This window comes from Xenia sp. Carnegie-2017, unplaced genomic scaffold, assembly GCF_021976095.1.
Source record: "Xenia sp. Carnegie-2017 unplaced genomic scaffold, XeniaSp_v1 HiC_scaffold_23, whole genome shotgun sequence".
Lineage (NCBI taxonomy): Eukaryota > Metazoa > Cnidaria > Anthozoa > Malacalcyonacea > Xeniidae > Xenia > Xenia sp. Carnegie-2017.
This window is the reverse complement of record NW_025813486.1, coordinates 13,503,633-13,521,595: the sequence shown is the minus strand read 5'-3', so window position 1 is coordinate 13,521,595 and position 17,963 is coordinate 13,503,633. Positions and strand designations below refer to the sequence as shown.

General features: G+C 42.6%; 23 non-coding genes across 23 annotated transcripts; all 23 read right to left on the bottom strand.

The window, feature by feature from the left end:
- Positions 1-657: 657 nt before the first annotated feature.
- On the bottom strand, positions 658-820 carry LOC124449945. The gene has a single exon (XR_006949709.1). It is a non-coding gene; the product is annotated as a U1 spliceosomal RNA (small nuclear RNA).
- A 316-nt stretch (positions 821-1,136) lies between these two features.
- LOC124450087 lies at positions 1,137-1,322 on the bottom strand. Its single transcript, XR_006949844.1, has one exon. It is a non-coding gene; the product is annotated as a U2 spliceosomal RNA (small nuclear RNA).
- Positions 1,323-2,204: 882 nt separating this feature from the next.
- LOC124449944 lies at positions 2,205-2,367 on the bottom strand. The gene has a single exon (XR_006949708.1). It is a non-coding gene; the product is annotated as a U1 spliceosomal RNA (small nuclear RNA).
- Positions 2,368-2,691: 324 nt separating this feature from the next.
- Positions 2,692-2,879, bottom strand: LOC124450069. Its single transcript, XR_006949828.1, has one exon. It is a non-coding gene; the product is annotated as a U2 spliceosomal RNA (small nuclear RNA).
- Positions 2,880-3,757: 878 nt separating this feature from the next.
- On the bottom strand, positions 3,758-3,920 carry LOC124449943. The gene has a single exon (XR_006949707.1). It is a non-coding gene; the product is annotated as a U1 spliceosomal RNA (small nuclear RNA).
- A 318-nt stretch (positions 3,921-4,238) lies between these two features.
- Positions 4,239-4,425, bottom strand: LOC124450078. The gene has a single exon (XR_006949836.1). It is a non-coding gene; the product is annotated as a U2 spliceosomal RNA (small nuclear RNA).
- An 877-nt stretch (positions 4,426-5,302) lies between these two features.
- Positions 5,303-5,465, bottom strand: LOC124449942. The gene has a single exon (XR_006949705.1). It is a non-coding gene; the product is annotated as a U1 spliceosomal RNA (small nuclear RNA).
- Positions 5,466-5,785: 320 nt separating this feature from the next.
- LOC124450077 lies at positions 5,786-5,972 on the bottom strand. The gene has a single exon (XR_006949835.1). It is a non-coding gene; the product is annotated as a U2 spliceosomal RNA (small nuclear RNA).
- Positions 5,973-6,853: 881 nt separating this feature from the next.
- Positions 6,854-7,016, bottom strand: LOC124449950. The gene has a single exon (XR_006949715.1). It is a non-coding gene; the product is annotated as a U1 spliceosomal RNA (small nuclear RNA).
- Positions 7,017-7,341: 325 nt separating this feature from the next.
- Positions 7,342-7,528, bottom strand: LOC124450088. The gene has a single exon (XR_006949845.1). It is a non-coding gene; the product is annotated as a U2 spliceosomal RNA (small nuclear RNA).
- An 881-nt stretch (positions 7,529-8,409) lies between these two features.
- LOC124449949 lies at positions 8,410-8,572 on the bottom strand. Its single transcript, XR_006949714.1, has one exon. It is a non-coding gene; the product is annotated as a U1 spliceosomal RNA (small nuclear RNA).
- Positions 8,573-8,892: 320 nt separating this feature from the next.
- LOC124450085 lies at positions 8,893-9,081 on the bottom strand. Its single transcript, XR_006949842.1, has one exon. It is a non-coding gene; the product is annotated as a U2 spliceosomal RNA (small nuclear RNA).
- An 883-nt stretch (positions 9,082-9,964) lies between these two features.
- Positions 9,965-10,127, bottom strand: LOC124449940. Its single transcript, XR_006949703.1, has one exon. It is a non-coding gene; the product is annotated as a U1 spliceosomal RNA (small nuclear RNA).
- Positions 10,128-10,451: 324 nt separating this feature from the next.
- On the bottom strand, positions 10,452-10,638 carry LOC124450075. The gene has a single exon (XR_006949834.1). It is a non-coding gene; the product is annotated as a U2 spliceosomal RNA (small nuclear RNA).
- An 881-nt stretch (positions 10,639-11,519) lies between these two features.
- Positions 11,520-11,682, bottom strand: LOC124449939. The gene has a single exon (XR_006949702.1). It is a non-coding gene; the product is annotated as a U1 spliceosomal RNA (small nuclear RNA).
- Positions 11,683-12,005: 323 nt separating this feature from the next.
- LOC124450074 lies at positions 12,006-12,192 on the bottom strand. Its single transcript, XR_006949833.1, has one exon. It is a non-coding gene; the product is annotated as a U2 spliceosomal RNA (small nuclear RNA).
- Positions 12,193-13,072: 880 nt separating this feature from the next.
- LOC124449938 lies at positions 13,073-13,235 on the bottom strand. The gene has a single exon (XR_006949701.1). It is a non-coding gene; the product is annotated as a U1 spliceosomal RNA (small nuclear RNA).
- A 322-nt stretch (positions 13,236-13,557) lies between these two features.
- On the bottom strand, positions 13,558-13,745 carry LOC124450070. Its single transcript, XR_006949829.1, has one exon. It is a non-coding gene; the product is annotated as a U2 spliceosomal RNA (small nuclear RNA).
- Positions 13,746-14,629: 884 nt separating this feature from the next.
- On the bottom strand, positions 14,630-14,792 carry LOC124449936. The gene has a single exon (XR_006949700.1). It is a non-coding gene; the product is annotated as a U1 spliceosomal RNA (small nuclear RNA).
- Positions 14,793-15,117: 325 nt separating this feature from the next.
- On the bottom strand, positions 15,118-15,305 carry LOC124450065. Its single transcript, XR_006949824.1, has one exon. It is a non-coding gene; the product is annotated as a U2 spliceosomal RNA (small nuclear RNA).
- Positions 15,306-16,192: 887 nt separating this feature from the next.
- Positions 16,193-16,356, bottom strand: LOC124450186. The gene has a single exon (XR_006949907.1). It is a non-coding gene; the product is annotated as a U1 spliceosomal RNA (small nuclear RNA).
- A 326-nt stretch (positions 16,357-16,682) lies between these two features.
- On the bottom strand, positions 16,683-16,874 carry LOC124450005. The gene has a single exon (XR_006949767.1). It is a non-coding gene; the product is annotated as a U2 spliceosomal RNA (small nuclear RNA).
- An 880-nt stretch (positions 16,875-17,754) lies between these two features.
- Positions 17,755-17,917, bottom strand: LOC124449935. Its single transcript, XR_006949699.1, has one exon. It is a non-coding gene; the product is annotated as a U1 spliceosomal RNA (small nuclear RNA).
- Positions 17,918-17,963: the final 46 nt, after the last annotated feature.

Here is a 17,963-nt window from a genome sequence, read left to right as displayed (position 1 = left end):
GCCGCGAAATGCGATCGTTTCATATGACGTAGGAAGCACGCGATGTCTGTCGCGAACTTGCTGCAGACGTGCTTTCTCATTGTAAAACAAACGCTTTGTGCTTGTGGGCGATAATGATTCGCATTGTATGCAAGTGCTGCAATGTCAACAAGGTCATGCTTCATGAAATCGGCAGACAAGCAGCTCAATGAACGAATTTTACACTACGAGCCGTTAAATGTCAGTGATACATAGAAATAATTACTATAAAAGCTAAACAAACGTACGACTAAGTAAGAAAAACGTTCGCAATGCAATATCATTACTGTTAACGTCGACGATACATATTATAATTTGTATACTTTCATAATGTATATGCCGTCCGTCAAAATATACACACGCCGGCCGTTTACGTCGTTGTTAAGTACAAGTAATTTATGTCAAATACAAGTAATTTATTCTTGCTAATAGCTGATATAAATTTCTCCTGCATCTCGCTATGCATTTTGGGATAGGTCAGTAAAAATTTGGCAGCATGCAACCTAACCCCGACGAACAACGAATTTATATATGTCCCAAAGCGTGGCATACACAATTGACGGACGAAGGCCCTCTTCTCTCTATTGTGTTCTATTTTATTTGTTCTTTTCTCCGCTTCTTCCTCCCATCGTGAGAAACAGGGGACGAGCGCGAACGCAGGTCCCCACTACCAGAAATTATACGCTCGAGTTACCCACGTTAGGGGTAATCGCAGGAGTCAACCAGTCGAAGTGCAATGAAAGGGCCTCATCCTGAGAGGACCTCCTAGCTGATCAAGGTGCCTCTCGCGTCAGGTAAGTATGCTCGAACGACGCACGGCGAGCATACTTTGTACGCGAACGTACGCTCTGTGCGACACGGTTGCACCCCTCCTTTACTTTTCACTACTTTTGCGCAGCGTACCGTCTGACGGCCTTTATTGTCTTCCTTTCCGACGGCGACGACGTCTTTTCGTCTTTCGCCGACTCTGTCGAAAGAGACGTATGTTATTTAGTTAAATGTTAAACAGTTCGTTTCTCGGTTAGTTAGTTACAGACAAAATAAATTCGCTTAGCTATTTGATTTGCTGGCTGTTTTGTTTGTTTTTCGTTTGTTTAAAGTAAATGTGTTTCCCTTCCGCGAAATGGGCGAACTCGGAGGTAGTGCAATACCGAGACAACCCGTGGCCAGGGCGAAGCAAGCTCAATCCATGGCCGATATCAAAATCAGTTTAATATAAGAGTCGGGCATTGCCCGACATATCAGATATTAAGCTGATAAGAACAGATACTACACTTGATCTTAGCCAAAGGCCGAGAAGCGATACAGAAGAAGAGCTTTCGCCATTTTTCACTCTACAAGTTGCATGAGAAACACACGGTTCTATTGTATCTTTTCGCGTAGAAATCATGCAACAAATGAAAAAAATCAAGCAGTACGGATAACGAAGGAATCATCCTTTACTACAATCGTCATGTCAAGCGTTCTTTCTAATCCAATGTACACCTGTTCGTAAAGAAGAACATGTTTGAAAATTCGCGCGTAATGCCGCGAAATGCGATCGTTTCATATGACGTAGGAAGCACGCGATGTCTGTCGCGAACTTGCTGCAGACGTGCTTTCTCATTGTAAAACAAACGCTTTGTGCTTGTGGGCGATAATGATTCGCATTGTATGCAAGTGCTGCAATGTCAACAAGGTCATGCTTCATGAAATCGGCAGACAAGCAGCTCAATGAACGAATTTTACACTACGAGCCGTTAAATGTCAGTGATACATAGAAATAATTACTATAAAAAGCTAAACAAACGTACGACTAAGTAAGAAAAACGTTCGCAATGCAATATCATTACTGTTAACGTCGACGATACATATTATAATTTGTATACTTTCATAATGTATATGCCGTCCGTCAAAATATACACACACGCCGGCCGTTTACGTCGTTGTTAAGTACAAGTAATTTATGTCAAATACAAGTAATTTATTCTTGCTAATAGCTGATATAAATTTCTCCTGCATCTCGCTATGCATTTTGGGATAGGTCAGTAAAAAATTTGGCAGCATGCAACCTAACCCCGACGAACAACGAATTTATATATGTCCCAAAGCGTGGCATACACAATTGACGGACGAAGGCCCTCTTCTCTCTATTGTGTTCTATTTTATTTGTTCTTTTCTCCGCTTCTTCCTCCCATCGTGAGAAGAGGGGACGAGCGCGAACGCAGGTCCCCACTACCAGAAATTATACGCTCGAGTTACCCACGTTAGGGGTAATCGCAGGAGTCAACCAGTCGAAGTGCAATGAAAGGGCCTCATCCTGAGAGGACCTCCTAGCTGATCAAGGTGCCTCTCGCGTCAGGTAAGTATGCTCGAACGACGCACGGCGAGCATACTTTGTACGCGAACGTACGCTCTGTGCGACACGGTTGCACCCCTCCCTTACTTTTCACTACTTTTGCACTTGCAGCGTACCGTCTGACGGCCTTTATTGTCTTCCTTTCCGACGGCGACGACGTCTTTTCGTCTTTCGCCGACTCTGTCGAAAGAGACGTATGTTATTTAGTTAAATGTTAAACAGTTCGTTTCTCGGTTAGTTAGTTACAGACAAAATAAATTCGCTTAGCTATTTGATTTGCTGGCTGTTTTGTTTGTTTTTCGTTTGTTTAAAGTAAATGTGTTTCCCTTCCGCGAAGGAAATGGGCCGAACTCGGAGGTAGTGCAATACCGAGACAACCCGTGGCCAGGGCGAAGCAAGCTCAATCCATGGCCGATATCAAAAATCAGTTTAATATAAGAGTCGGGCATTGCCCGACATATCAGATATTAAGCTGATAAGAACAGATACTACACTTGATCTTAGCCAAAGGCCGAGAAGCGATACAGAAGAAGAGCTTTCGCCATTTTCACTCTACAAGTTGCATGAGAAACACACGGTTCTATTGTATCTTTTCGCGTAGAAATCATGCAACAAATGAAAAAAATCAAGCAGTACGGATAACGAAGGAATCATCCTTTACTACAATCGTCATGTCAAGCGTTCTTTCTAATCCAATGTACACCTGTTCGTAAAGAAGAACATGTTTGAAAATTCGCGCGTAATGCCGCGAAATGCGATCGTTTCATATGACGTAGGAAGCACGCGATGTCTGTCGCGAACTTGCTGCAGACGTGCTTTCTCATTGTAAAACAAACGCTTTGTGCTTGTGGGCGATAATGATTCGCATTGTATGCAAGTGCTGCAATGTCAACAAGGTCATGCTTCATGAAATCGGCAGACAAGCAGCTCAATGAACGAATTTTACACTACGAGCCGTTAAATGTCAGTGATACATAGAAATAATTACTATAAAAGCTAAACAAACGTACGACTAAGTAAGAAAAACGTTCGCAATGCAATATCATTACTGTTAACGTCGACGATACATATTATAATTTGTATACTTTCATAATGTATATGCCGTCCGTCAAAATATACACACACGGGCCGTTTACGTCGTTGTTAAGTACAAGTAATTTATGTCAAATACAAGTAATTTATTCTTGCTAATAGCTGATATAAATTTCTCCTGCATCTCGCTATGCATTTTGGGATAGGTCAGTAAAAATTTGGCAGCATGCAACCTAACTGAACGAACAACGAATTTATATATGTCCCAAAGCGTGGCATACACAATTGACGGACGAAGGCCCTCTTCTCTCTATTGTGTTCTATTTTATTTGTTCTTTTCTCCGCTTCTTCCTCCCATCGTGAGAAAGAAGGGGACGAGCGCGAACGCAGGTCCCCACTACCAGAAATTATACGCTCGAGTTACCCACGTTAGGGGTAATCGCAGGAGTCAACCAGTCGAAGTGCAATGAAAGGGCCTCATCCTGAGAGGACCTCCTAGCTGATCAAGGTGCCTCTCGCGTCAGGTAAGTATGCTCGAACGACGCACGGCGAGCATACTTTGTACGCGAACGTACGCTCTGTGCGACACGGTTGCACCCCTCCTTTACTTTTCACTACTTTTGCACTTGCGTACCGTCTGACGGCCTTTATTGTCTTCCTTTCCGACGGCGACGACGTCTTTTCGTCTTTCGCCGACTCTGTCGAAAGACGTATGTTATTTAGTTAAATGTTAAACAGTTCGTTTCTCGGTTAGTTAGTTACAGACAAAATAAATTCGCTTAGCTATTTGATTTGCTGGCTGTTTTGTTTGTTTTTCGTTTGTTTAAAGTAAATGTGTTTCCCTTCCGCGAGGAAATGGGCCGAACTCGGAGGTAGTGCAATACCGAGACAACCCGTGGCCAGGGCGAAGCAAGCTCAATCCATGGCCGATATCAAAATCAGTTTAATATAAGAGTCGGGCATTGCCCGACATATCAGATATTAAGCTGATAAGAACAGATACTACACTTGATCTTAGCCAAAGGCCGAGAAGCGATACAGAAGAAGAGCTTTCGCCATTTTCACTCTACAAGTTGCATGAGAAACACACGGTTCTATTGTATCTTTTCGCGTAGAAATCATGCAACAAATGAAAAAAATCAAGCAGTACGGATAACGAAGGAATCATCCTTTACTACAATCGTCATGTCAAGCGTTCTTTCTAATCCAATGTACACCTGTTCGTAAAGAAGAACATGTTTGAAAATTCGCGCGTAATGCCGCGAAATGCGATCGTTTCATATGACGTAGGAAGCACGCGATGTCTGTCGCGAACTTGCTGCAGACGTGCTTTCTCATTGTAAAACAAACGCTTTGTGCTTGTGGGCGATAATGATTCGCATTGTATGCAAGTGCTGCAATGTCAACAAGGTCATGCTTCATGAAATCGGCAGACAAGCAGCTCAATGAACGAATTTTACACTACGAGCCGTTAAATGTCAGTGATACATAGAAATAATTACTATAAAAGCTAAACAAACGTACGACTAAGTAAGAAAAACGTTCGCAATGCAATATCATTACTGTTAACGTCGACGATACATATTATAATTTGTATACTTTCATAATGTATATGCCGTCCGTCAAAATATACACACACCGGCCGTTTACGTCGTTGTTAAGTACAAGTAATTTATGTCAAATACAAGTAATTTATTCTTGCTAATAGCTGATATAAATTTCTCCTGCATCTCGCTATGCATTTTGGGATAGGTCAGTAAAAATTTGGCAGCATGCAACCTAACTGAACGAACAACGAATTTATATATGTCCCAAAGCGTGGCATACACAATTGACGGACGAAGGCCCTCTTCTCTCTATTGTGTTCTATTTTATTTGTTCTTTTCTCCGCTTCTTCCTCCCATCGTGAGAAACAGGGGACGAGCGCGAACGCAGGTCCCCACTACCAGAAATTATACGCTCGAGTTACCCACGTTAGGGGTAATCGCAGGAGTCAACCAGTCGAAGTGCAATGAAAGGGCCTCATCCTGAGAGGACCTCCTAGCTGATCAAGGTGCCTCTCGCGTCAGGTAAGTATGCTCGAACGACGCACGGCGAGCATACTTTGTACGCGAACGTACGCTCTGTGCGACACGGTTGCACCCCTCCTACTTTTCACTACTTTTTGCGCAGCGTACCGTCTGACGGCCTTTATTGTCTTCCTTTCCGACGGCGACGACGTCTTTTCGTCTTTCGCCGACTCTGTCGAAAAGAGACGTATGTTATTTAGTTAAATGTTAAACAGTTCGTTTCTCGGTTAGTTAGTTACAGACAAAATAAATTCGCTTAGCTATTTGATTTGCTGGCTGTTTTGTTTGTTTTTCGTTTGTTTAAAGTAAATGTGTTTCCCTTCCGCGAAGGAAATGGGCCGAACTCGGAGGTAGTGCAATACCGAGACAACCCGTGGCCAGGGCGAAGCAAGCTCAATCCATGGCCGATATCAAAATCAGTTTAATATAAGAGTCGGGCATTGCCCGACATATCAGATATTAAGCTGATAAGAACAGATACTACACTTGATCTTAGCCAAAGGCCGAGAAGCGATACAGAAGAAGAGCTTTCGCCATTTTCACTCTACAAGTTGCATGAGAAACACGGTTCTATTGTATCTTTTCGCGTAGAAATCATGCAACAAATGAAAAAAATCAAGCAGTACGGATAACGAAGGAATCATCCTTTACTACAATCGTCATGTCAAGCGTTCTTTCTAATCCAATGTACACCTGTTCGTAAAGAAGAACATGTTTGAAAATTCGCGCGTAATGCCGCGAAATGCGATCGTTTCATATGACGTAGGAAGCACGCGATGTCTGTCGCGAACTTGCTGCAGACGTGCTTTCTCATTGTAAAACAAACGCTTTGTGCTTGTGGGCGATAATGATTCGCATTGTATGCAAGTGCTGCAATGTCAACAAGGTCATGCTTCATGAAATCGGCAGACAAGCAGCTCAATGAACGAATTTTACACTACGAGCCGTTAAATGTCAGTGATACATAGAAATAATTACTATAAAAAGCTAAACAAACGTACGACTAAGTAAGAAAAACGTTCGCAATGCAATATCATTACTGTTAACGTCGACGATACATATTATAATTTGTATACTTTCATAATGTATATGCCGTCCGTCAAAATATACACACACGCCGGCCGTTTACGTCGTTGTTAAGTACAAGTAATTTATGTCAAATACAAGTAATTTATTCTTGCTAATAGCTGATATAAATTTCTCCTGCATCTCGCTATGCATTTTGGGATAGGTCAGTAAAAAATTTGGCAGCATGCAACCTAACCCGAACGAACAACGAATTTATATATGTCCCAAAGCGTGGCATACACAATTGACGGACGAAGGCCCTCTTCTCTCTATTGTGTTCTATTTTATTTGTTCTTTTCTCCGCTTCTTCCTCCCATCGTGAGAAACGAAGGGACGAGCGCGAACGCAGGTCCCCACTACCAGAAATTATACGCTCGAGTTACCCACGTTAGGGGTAATCGCAGGAGTCAACCAGTCGAAGTGCAATGAAAGGGCCTCATCCTGAGAGGACCTCCTAGCTGATCAAGGTGCCTCTCGCGTCAGGTAAGTATGCTCGAACGACGCACGGCGAGCATACTTTGTACGCGAACGTACGCTCTGTGCGACACGGTTGCACCCCTCCTTTACTTTTCACTACTTTTGCACTTGCAGCGTACCGTCTGACGGCCTTTATTGTCTTCCTTTCCGACGGCGACGACGTCTTTTCGTCTTTCGCCGACTCTGTCGAAAAGAGACGTATGTTATTTAGTTAAATGTTAAACAGTTCGTTTCTCGGTTAGTTAGTTACAGACAAAATAAATTCGCTTAGCTATTTGATTTGCTGGCTGTTTTGTTTGTTTTTCGTTTGTTTAAAGTAAATGTGTTTCCCTTCCGCGAAGGAAATGGGCCGAACTCGGAGGTAGTGCAATACCGAGACAACCCGTGGCCAGGGCGAAGCAAGCTCAATCCATGGCCGATATCAAAATCAGTTTAATATAAGAGTCGGGCATTGCCCGACATATCGAATATTAAGCTGATAAGAACAGATACTACACTTGATCTTAGCCAAAGGCCGAGAAGCGATACAGAAGAAGAGCTTTCGCCATTTTTCTCTACAAGTTGCATGAAAACACACGGTTCTATTGTATCTTTTCGCGTAGAAATCATGCAACAAATGAAAAAAATCAAGCAGTACGGATAACGAAGGAATCATCCTTTACTACAATCGTCATGTCAAGCGTTCTTTCTAATCCAATGTACACCTGTTCGTAAAGAAGAACATGTTTGAAAATTCGCGCGTAATGCCGCGAAATGCGATCGTTTCATATGACGTAGGAAGCACGCGATGTCTGTCGCGAACTTGCTGCAGACGTGCTTTCTCATTGTAAAACAAACGCTTTGTGCTTGTGGGCGATAATGATTCGCATTGTATGCAAGTGCTGCAATGTCAACAAGGTCATGCTTCATGAAATCGGCAGACAAGCAGCTCAATGAACGAATTTTACACTACGAGCCGTTAAATGTCAGTGATACATAGAAATAATTACTATAAAAAGCTAAACAAACGTACGACTAAGTAAGAAAAACGTTCGCAATGCAATATCATTACTGTTAACGTCGACGATACATATTATAATTTGTATACTTTCATAATGTATATGCCGTCCGTCAAAATATACACACACGCCGGCCGTTTACGTCGTTGTTAAGTACAAGTAATTTATGTCAAATACAAGTAATTTATTCTTGCTAATAGCTGATATAAATTTCTCCTGCATCTCGCTATGCATTTTGGGATAGGTCAGTAAAAAATTTGGCAGCATGCAACCTAACTGAACGAACAACGAATTTATATATGTCCCAAAGCGTGGCATACACAATTGACGGACGAAGGCCCTCTTCTCTCTATTGTGTTCTATTTTATTTGTTCTTTTCTCCGCTTCTTCCTCCCATCGTGAGAAACAGAAGGGACGAGCGCGAACGCAGGTCCCCACTACCAGAAATTATACGCTCGAGTTACCCACGTTAGGGGTAATCGCAGGAGTCAACCAGTCGAAGTGCAATGAAAGGGCCTCATCCTGAGAGGACCTCCTAGCTGATCAAGGTGCCTCTCGCGTCAGGTAAGTATGCTCGAACGACGCACGGCGAGCATACTTTGTACGCGAACGTACGCTCTGTGCGACACGGTTGCACCCTCCTTTACTTTTCACTACTTTTGCACTTGCATACCGTCTGACGGCCTTTATTGTCTTCCTTTCCGACGGCGACGACGTCTTTTCGTCTTTCGCCGACTCTGTCGAAAGAGACGTATGTTATTTAGTTAAATGTTAAACAGTTCGTTTCTCGGTTAGTTAGTTACAGACAAAATAAATTCGCTTAGCTATTTGATTTGCTGGCTGTTTTGTTTGTTTTTCGTTTGTTTAAAGTAAATGTGTTTCCCTTCCGCGAAGGAAATGGGCCGAACTCGGAGGTAGTGCAATACCGAGACAACCCGTGGCCAGGGCGAAGCAAGCTCAATCCATGGCCGATATCCAAAATCAGTTTAATATAAGAGTCGGGCATTGCCCGACATATCAGAATATTAAGCTGATAAGAACAGATACTACACTTGATCTTAGCCAAAGGCCGAGAAGCGATACAGAAGAAGAGCTTTCGCCATTTTCACTCTACAAGTTGCATGAAACACACGGTTCTATTGTATCTTTTCGCGTAGAAATCATGCAACAAATGAAAAAAATCAAGCAGTACGGATAACGAAGGAATCATCCTTTACTACAATCGTCATGTCAAGCGTTCTTTCTAATCCAATGTACACCTGTTCGTAAAGAAGAACATGTTTGAAAATTCGCGCGTAATGCCGCGAAATGCGATCGTTTCATATGACGTAGGAAGCACGCGATGTCTGTCGCGAACTTGCTGCAGACGTGCTTTCTCATTGTAAAACAAACGCTTTGTGCTTGTGGGCGATAATGATTCGCATTGTATGCAAGTGCTGCAATGTCAACAAGGTCATGCTTCATGAAATCGGCAGACAAGCAGCTCAATGAACGAATTTTACACTACGAGCCGTTAAATGTCAGTGATACATAGAAATAATTACTATAAAAAGCTAAACAAACGTACGACTAAGTAAGAAAAACGTTCGCAATGCAATATCATTACTGTTAACGTCGACGATACATATTATAATTTGTATACTTTCATAATGTATATGCCGTCCGTCAAAATATACACACACGCCGGCCGTTTACGTCGTTGTTAAGTACAAGTAATTTATGTCAAATACAAGTAATTTATTCTTGCTAATAGCTGATATAAATTTCTCCTGCATCTCGCTATGCATTTTGGGATAGGTCAGTAAAAAATTTGGCAGCATGCAACCTAACCCCGAACGAACAACGAATTTATATATGTCCCAAAGCGTGGCATACACAATTGACGGACGAAGGCCCTCTTCTCTCTATTGTGTTCTATTTTATTTGTTCTTTTCTCCGCTTCTTCCTCCCATCGTGAGAAACGAAGGGGACGAGCGCGAACGCAGGTCCCCACTACCAGAAATTATACGCTCGAGTTACCCACGTTAGGGGTAATCGCAGGAGTCAACCAGTCGAAGTGCAATGAAAGGGCCTCATCCTGAGAGGACCTCCTAGCTGATCAAGGTGCCTCTCGCGTCAGGTAAGTATGCTCGAACGACGCACGGCGAGCATACTTTGTACGCGAACGTACGCTCTGTGCGACACGGTTGCACCCCTCCCTTTACTTTTCACTACTTTTGCACTTGCAACGTACCGTCTGACGGCCTTTATTGTCTTCCTTTCCGACGGCGACGACGTCTTTTCGTCTTTCGCCGACTCTGTCGAAAAGACGTATGTTATTTAGTTAAATGTTAAACAGTTCGTTTCTCGGTTAGTTAGTTACAGACAAAATAAATTCGCTTAGCTATTTGATTTGCTGGCTGTTTTGTTTGTTTTTCGTTTGTTTAAAGTAAATGTGTTTCCCTTCCGCGAAGGAAATGGGCCGAACTCGGAGGTAGTGCAATACCGAGACAACCCGTGGCCAGGGCGAAGCAAGCTCAATCCATGGCCGATATCAAAATCAGTTTAATATAAGAGTCGGGCATTGCCCGACATATCAGATATTAAGCTGATAAGAACAGATACTACACTTGATCTTAGCCAAAGGCCGAGAAGCGATACAGAAGAAGAGCTTTCGCCATTTTTCTCTACAAGTTGCATGAGAAACACACGGTTCTATTGTATCTTTTCGCGTAGAAATCATGCAACAAATGAAAAAAATCAAGCAGTACGGATAACGAAGGAATCATCCTTTACTACAATCGTCATGTCAAGCGTTCTTTCTAATCCAATGTACACCTGTTCGTAAAGAAGAACATGTTTGAAAATTCGCGCGTAATGCCGCGAAATGCGATCGTTTCATATGACGTAGGAAGCACGCGATGTCTGTCGCGAACTTGCTGCAGACGTGCTTTCTCATTGTAAAACAAACGCTTTGTGCTTGTGGGCGATAATGATTCGCATTGTATGCAAGTGCTGCAATGTCAACAAGGTCATGCTTCATGAAATCGGCAGACAAGCAGCTCAATGAACGAATTTTACACTACGAGCCGTTAAATGTCAGTGATACATAGAAATAATTACTATAAAAGCTAAACAAACGTACGACTAAGTAAGAAAAACGTTCGCAATGCAATATCATTACTGTTAACGTCGACGATACATATTATAATTTGTATACTTTCATAATGTATATGCCGTCCGTCAAAATATACACACGCCGGCCGTTTACGTCGTTGTTAAGTACAAGTAATTTATGTCAAATACAAGTAATTTATTCTTGCTAATAGCTGATATAAATTTCTCCTGCATCTCGCTATGCATTTTGGGATAGGTCAGTAAAAAATTTGGCAGCATGCAACCTAACCCCGAACGAACAACGAATTTATATATGTCCCAAAGCGTGGCATACACAATTGACGGACGAAGGCCCTCTTCTCTCTATTGTGTTCTATTTTATTTGTTCTTTTCTCCGCTTCTTCCTCCCATCGTGAGAAACAGAGGGGACGAGCGCGAACGCAGGTCCCCACTACCAGAAATTATACGCTCGAGTTACCCACGTTAGGGGTAATCGCAGGAGTCAACCAGTCGAAGTGCAATGAAAGGGCCTCATCCTGAGAGGACCTCCTAGCTGATCAAGGTGCCTCTCGCGTCAGGTAAGTATGCTCGAACGACGCACGGCGAGCATACTTTGTACGCGAACGTACGCTCTGTGCGACACGGTTGCACCCCTCCTTTACTTTTCACTACTTTTGCACTTGCAGTACCGTCTGACGGCCTTTATTGTCTTCCTTTCCGACGGCGACGACGTCTTTTCGTCTTTCGCCGACTCTGTCGAAAAGAGACGTATGTTATTTAGTTAAATGTTAAACAGTTCGTTTCTCGGTTAGTTAGTTACAGACAAAATAAATTCGCTTAGCTATTTGATTTGCTGGCTGTTTTGTTTGTTTTTCGTTTGTTTAAAGTAAATGTGTTTCCCTTCCGCGAAGGAAATGGGCCGAACTCGGAGGTAGTGCAATACCGAGACAACCCGTGGCCAGGGCGAAGCAAGCTCAATCCATGGCCGATATCAAAATCAGTTTAATATAAGAGTCGGGCATTGCCCGACATATCAGATATTAAGCTGATAAGAACAGATACTACACTTGATCTTAGCCAAAGGCCGAGAAGCGATACAGAAGAAGAGCTTTCGCCATTTTCACTCTACAAGTTGCATGAGAAACACACGGTTCTATTGTATCTTTTCGCGTAGAAATCATGCAACAAATGAAAAAAATCAAGCAGTACGGATAACGAAGGAATCATCCTTTACTACAATCGTCATGTCAAGCGTTCTTTCTAATCCAATGTACACCTGTTCGTAAAGAAGAACATGTTTGAAAATTCGCGCGTAATGCCGCGAAATGCGATCGTTTCATATGACGTAGGAAGCACGCGATGTCTGTCGCGAACTTGCTGCAGACGTGCTTTCTCATTGTAAAACAAACGCTTTGTGCTTGTGGGCGATAATGATTCGCATTGTATGCAAGTGCTGCAATGTCAACAAGGTCATGCTTCATGAAATCGGCAGACAAGCAGCTCAATGAACGAATTTTACACTACGAGCCGTTAAATGTCAGTGATACATAGAAATAATTACTATAAAAGCTAAACAAACGTACGACTAAGTAAGAAAAACGTTCGCAATGCAATATCATTACTGTTAACGTCGACGATACATATTATAATTTGTATACTTTCATAATGTATATGCCGTCCGTCAAAATATACACACGCCGGCCGTTTACGTCGTTGTTAAGTACAAGTAATTTATGTCAAATACAAGTAATTTATTCTTGCTAATAGCTGATATAAATTTCTCCTGCATCTCGCTATGCATTTTGGGATAGGTCAGTAAAAAATTTGGCAGCATGCAACCTAACCCCGAACGAACAACGAATTTATATATGTCCCAAAGCGTGGCATACACAATTGACGGACGAAGGCCCTCTTCTCTCTATTGTGTTCTATTTTATTTGTTCTTTTCTCCGCTTCTTCCTCCCATCGTGAGAAACAGGGGACGAGCGCGAACGCAGGTCCCCACTACCAGAAATTATACGCTCGAGTTACCCACGTTAGGGGTAATCGCAGGAGTCAACCAGTCGAAGTGCAATGAAAGGGCCTCATCCTGAGAGGACCTCCTAGCTGATCAAGGTGCCTCTCGCGTCAGGTAAGTATGCTCGAACGACGCACGGCGAGCATACTTTGTACGCGAACGTACGCTCTGTGCGACACGGTTGCACCCCTCCTTTACTTTTCACTACTTTTGCACTTGCGTACCGTCTGACGGCCTTTATTGTCTTCCTTTCCGACGGCGACGACGTCTTTTCGTCTTTCGCCGACTCTGTCGAAAAGAGACGTATGTTATTTAGTTAAATGTTAAACAGTTCGTTTCTCGGTTAGTTAGTTACAGACAAAATAAATTCGCTTAGCTATTTGATTTGCTGGCTGTTTTGTTTGTTTTTCGTTTGTTTAAAGTAAATGTGTTTCCCTTCCGCGAAGGAAATGGGCCGAACTCGGAGGTAGTGCAATACCGAGACAACCCGTGGCCAGGGCGAAGCAAGCTCAATCCATGGCCGATATCCAAAATCAGTTTAATATAAGAGTCGGGCATTGCCCGACATATCAGATATTAAGCTGATAAGAACAGATACTACACTTGATCTTAGCCAAAGGCCGAGAAGCGATACAGAAGAAGAGCTTTCGCCATTTTCACTCTACAAGTTGCATGAGAAACACACGGTTCTATTGTATCTTTTCGCGTAGAAATCATGCAACAAATGAAAAAAATCAAGCAGTACGGATAACGAAGGAATCATCCTTTACTACAATCGTCATGTCAAGCGTTCTTTCTAATCCAATGTACACCTGTTCGTAAAGAAGAACATGTTTGAAAATTCGCGCGTAATGCCGCGAAATGCGATCGTTTCATATGACGTAGGAAGCACGCGATGTCTGTCGCGAACTTGCTGCAGACGTGCTTTCTCATTGTAAAACAAACGCTTTGTGCTTGTGGGCGATAATGATTCGCATTGTATGCAAGTGCTGCAATGTCAACAAGGTCATGCTTCATGAAATCGGCAGACAAGCAGCTCAATGAACGAATTTTACACTACGAGCCGTTAAATGTCAGTGATACATAGAAATAATTACTATAAAAAGCTAAACAAACGTACGACTAAGTAAGAAAAACGTTCGCAATGCAATATCATTACTGTTAACGTCGACGATACATATTATAATTTGTATACTTTCATAATGTATATGCCGTCCGTCAAAATATACACACACGCCGGCCGTTTACGTCGTTGTTAAGTACAAGTAATTTATGTCAAATACAAGTAATTTATTCTTGCTAATAGCTGATATAAATTTCTCCTGCATCTCGCTATGCATTTTGGGATAGGTCAGTAAAAAATTTGGCAGCATGCAACCTAACCCGAACGAACAACGAATTTATATATGTCCCAAAGCGTGGCATACACAATTGACGGACGAAAGGCCCTCTTCTCTCTATTGTGTTCTATTTTATTTGTTCTTTTTCTCCGCTTCTTCCTCCCATCGTGAGAAACAGGGGACGAGCGCGAACGCAGGTCCCCACTACCAGAAATTATACGCTCGAGTTACCCACGTTAGGGGTAATCGCAGGAGTCAACCAGTCGAAGTGCAATGAAAGGGCCTCATCCTGAGAGGACCTCCTAGCTGATCAAGGTGCCTCTCGCGTCAGGTAAGTATGCTCGAACGACGCACGGCGAGCATACTTTGTACGCGAACGTACGCTCTGTGCGACACGGTTGCACCCCTCCTTTACTTTTCACTACTTTTGCGCTTGCAGCGTACCGTCTGACGGCCTTTATTGTCTTCCTTTCCGACGGCGACGACGTCTTTTCGTCTTTCGCCGACTCTGTCGAAAGAGACGTATGTTATTTAGTTAAATGTTAAACAGTTCGTTTCTCGGTTAGTTAGTTACAGACAAAATAAATTCGCTTAGCTATTTGATTTGCTGGCTGTTTTGTTTGTTTTTCGTTTGTTTAAAGTAAATGTGTTTCCCTTCCGCGAAGGGAAATGGGCCGAACTCGGAGGTAGTGCAATACCGAGACAACCCGTGGCCAGGGCGAAGCAAGCTCAATCCATGGCCGATATCAAAATCAGTTTAATATAAGAGTCGGGCATTGCCCGACATATCAGATATTAAGCTGATAAGAACAGATACTACACTTGATCTTAGCCAAAAGGCCGAGAAGCGATACAGAAGAAGAGCTTTCGCCATTTTCACTCTACAAGTTGCATGAGAAACACACGGTTCTATTGTATCTTTTCGCGTAGAAATCATGCAACAAATGAAAAAAATCAAGCAGTACGGATAACGAAGGAATCATCCTTTACTACAATCGTCATGTCAAGCGTTCTTTCTAATCCAATGTACACCTGTTCGTAAAGAAGAACATGTTTGAAAATTCGCGCGTAATGCCGCGAAATGCGATCGTTTCATATGACGTAGGAAGCACGCGATGTCTGTCGCGAACTTGCTGCAGACGTGCTTTCTCATTGTAAAACAAACGCTTTGTGCTTGTGGGCGATAATGATTCGCATTGTATGCAAGTGCTGCAATGTCAACAAGGTCATGCTTCATGAAATCGGCAGACAAGCAGCTCAATGAACGAATTTTACACTACGAGCCGTTAAATGTCAGTGATACATAGAAATAATTACTATAAAAAGCTAAACAAACGTACGACTAAGTAAGAAAAACGTTCGCAATGCAATATCATTACTGTTAACGTCGACGATACATATTATAATTTGTATACTTTCATAATGTATATGCCGTCCGTCAAAATATACACACACGCCGGCCGTTTACGTCGTTGTTAAGTACAAGTAATTTATGTCAAATACAAGTAATTTATTCTTGCTAATAGCTGATATAAATTTCTCCTGCATCTCGCTATGCATTTTGGGATAGGTCAGTAAAAAATTTGGCAGCATGCAACCTAACCCCGAACGAACAACGAATTTATATATGTCCCAAAGCGTGGCATACACAATTGACGGACGAAAGGCCCTCTTCTCTCTATTGTGTTCTATTTTATTTGTTCTTTTTCTCCGCTTCTTCCTCCCATCGTGAGAAACGAAGGGGACGAGCGCGAACGCAGGTCCCCACTACCAGAAATTATACGCTCGAGTTACCCACGTTAGGGGTAATCGCAGGAGTCAACCCAGTCGAAGTGCAATGAAAGGGCCTCATCCTGAGAGGACCTCCTAGCTGATCAAGGTGCCTCTCGCGTCAGGTAAGTATGCTCGAACGACGCACGGCGAGCATACTTTGTACGCGAACGTACGCTCTGTGCGACACGGTTGCACCTCCTTTACTTTTCACTACTTTGCACTTGCAACGTACCGTCTGACGGCCTTTATTGTCTTCCTTTCCGACGGCGACGACGTCTTTTCGTCTTTCGCCGACTCTGTCGAAAAGAGACGTATGTTATTTAGTTAAATGTTAAACAGTTCGTTTCTCGGTTAGTTAGTTACAGACAAAATAAATTCGCTTAGCTATTTGATTTGCTGGCTGTTTTGTTTGTTTTTTTTCGTTTGTTTAAAGTAAATGTGTTTCCCTTCCGCGAAGGGAAATGGGCCGAACTCGGAGGTAGTGCAATACCGAGACAACCCGTGGCCAGGGCGAAGCAAGCTCCAATCCCATGGCCGATATCCAAAAATCAGTTTAATATAAGAGTCGGGCATTGCCCGACATATCAGATATTAAGCTGATAAGAACAGATACTACACTTGATCTTAGCCAAAAGGCCGAGAAGCGATACAGAAGAAGAGCTTTCGCCATTTTTTCACTCTACAAGTTGCATGAGAAACACACGGTTCTATTGTATCTTTTCGCGTAGAAATCATGCAACAAATGAAAAAAATCAAGCAGTACGGATAACGAAGGAATCATCCTTTACTACAATCGTCATGTCAAGCGTTCTTTCTAATCCAATGTACACCTGTTCGTAAAGAAGAACATGTTTGAAAATTCGCGCGTAATGCCGCGAAATGCGATCGTTTCATATGACGTAGGAAGCACGCGATGTCTGTCGCGAACTTGCTGCAGACGTGCTTTCTCATTGTAAAACAAACGCTTTGTGCTTGTGGGCGATAATGATTCGCATTGTATGCAAGTGCTGCAATGTCAACAAGGTCATGCTTCATGAAATCGGCAGACAAGCAGCTCAATGAACGAATTTTACACTACGAGCCGTTAAATGTCAGTGATACATAGAAATAATTACTATAAAAGCTAAACAAACGTACGACTAAGTAAGAAAAACGTTCGCAATGCAATATCATTACTGTTAACGTCGACGATACATATTATAATTTGTATACTTTCATAATGTATATGCCGTCCGTCAAAATATACACACACCCGCCGTTTACGTCGTTGTTAAGTACAAGTAATTTATGTCAAATACAAGTAATTTATTCTTGCTAATAGCTGATATAAATTTCTCCTGCATCTCGCTATGCATTTTGGGATAGGTCAGTAAAAATTTGGCAGCATGCAACCTAACCCCGACGAACAACGAATTTATATATGTCCCAAAGCGTGGCATACACAATTGACGGACGAAGGCCCTCTTCTCTATTGTGTTCTATTTTATTTGTTCTTTTCTCCGCTTCTTCCTCCCATCGTGAGAAACGAAGGGGACGAGCGCGAACGCAGGTCCCCACTACCAGAAATTATACGCTCGAGTTACCCACGTTAGGGGTAATCGCAGGAGTCAACCAGTCGAAGTGCAATGAAAGGGCCTCATCCTGAGAGGACCTCCTAGCTGATCAAGGTGCCTCTCGCGTCAGGTAAGTATGCTCGAACGACGCACGGCGAGCATACTTTGTACGCGAACGTACGCT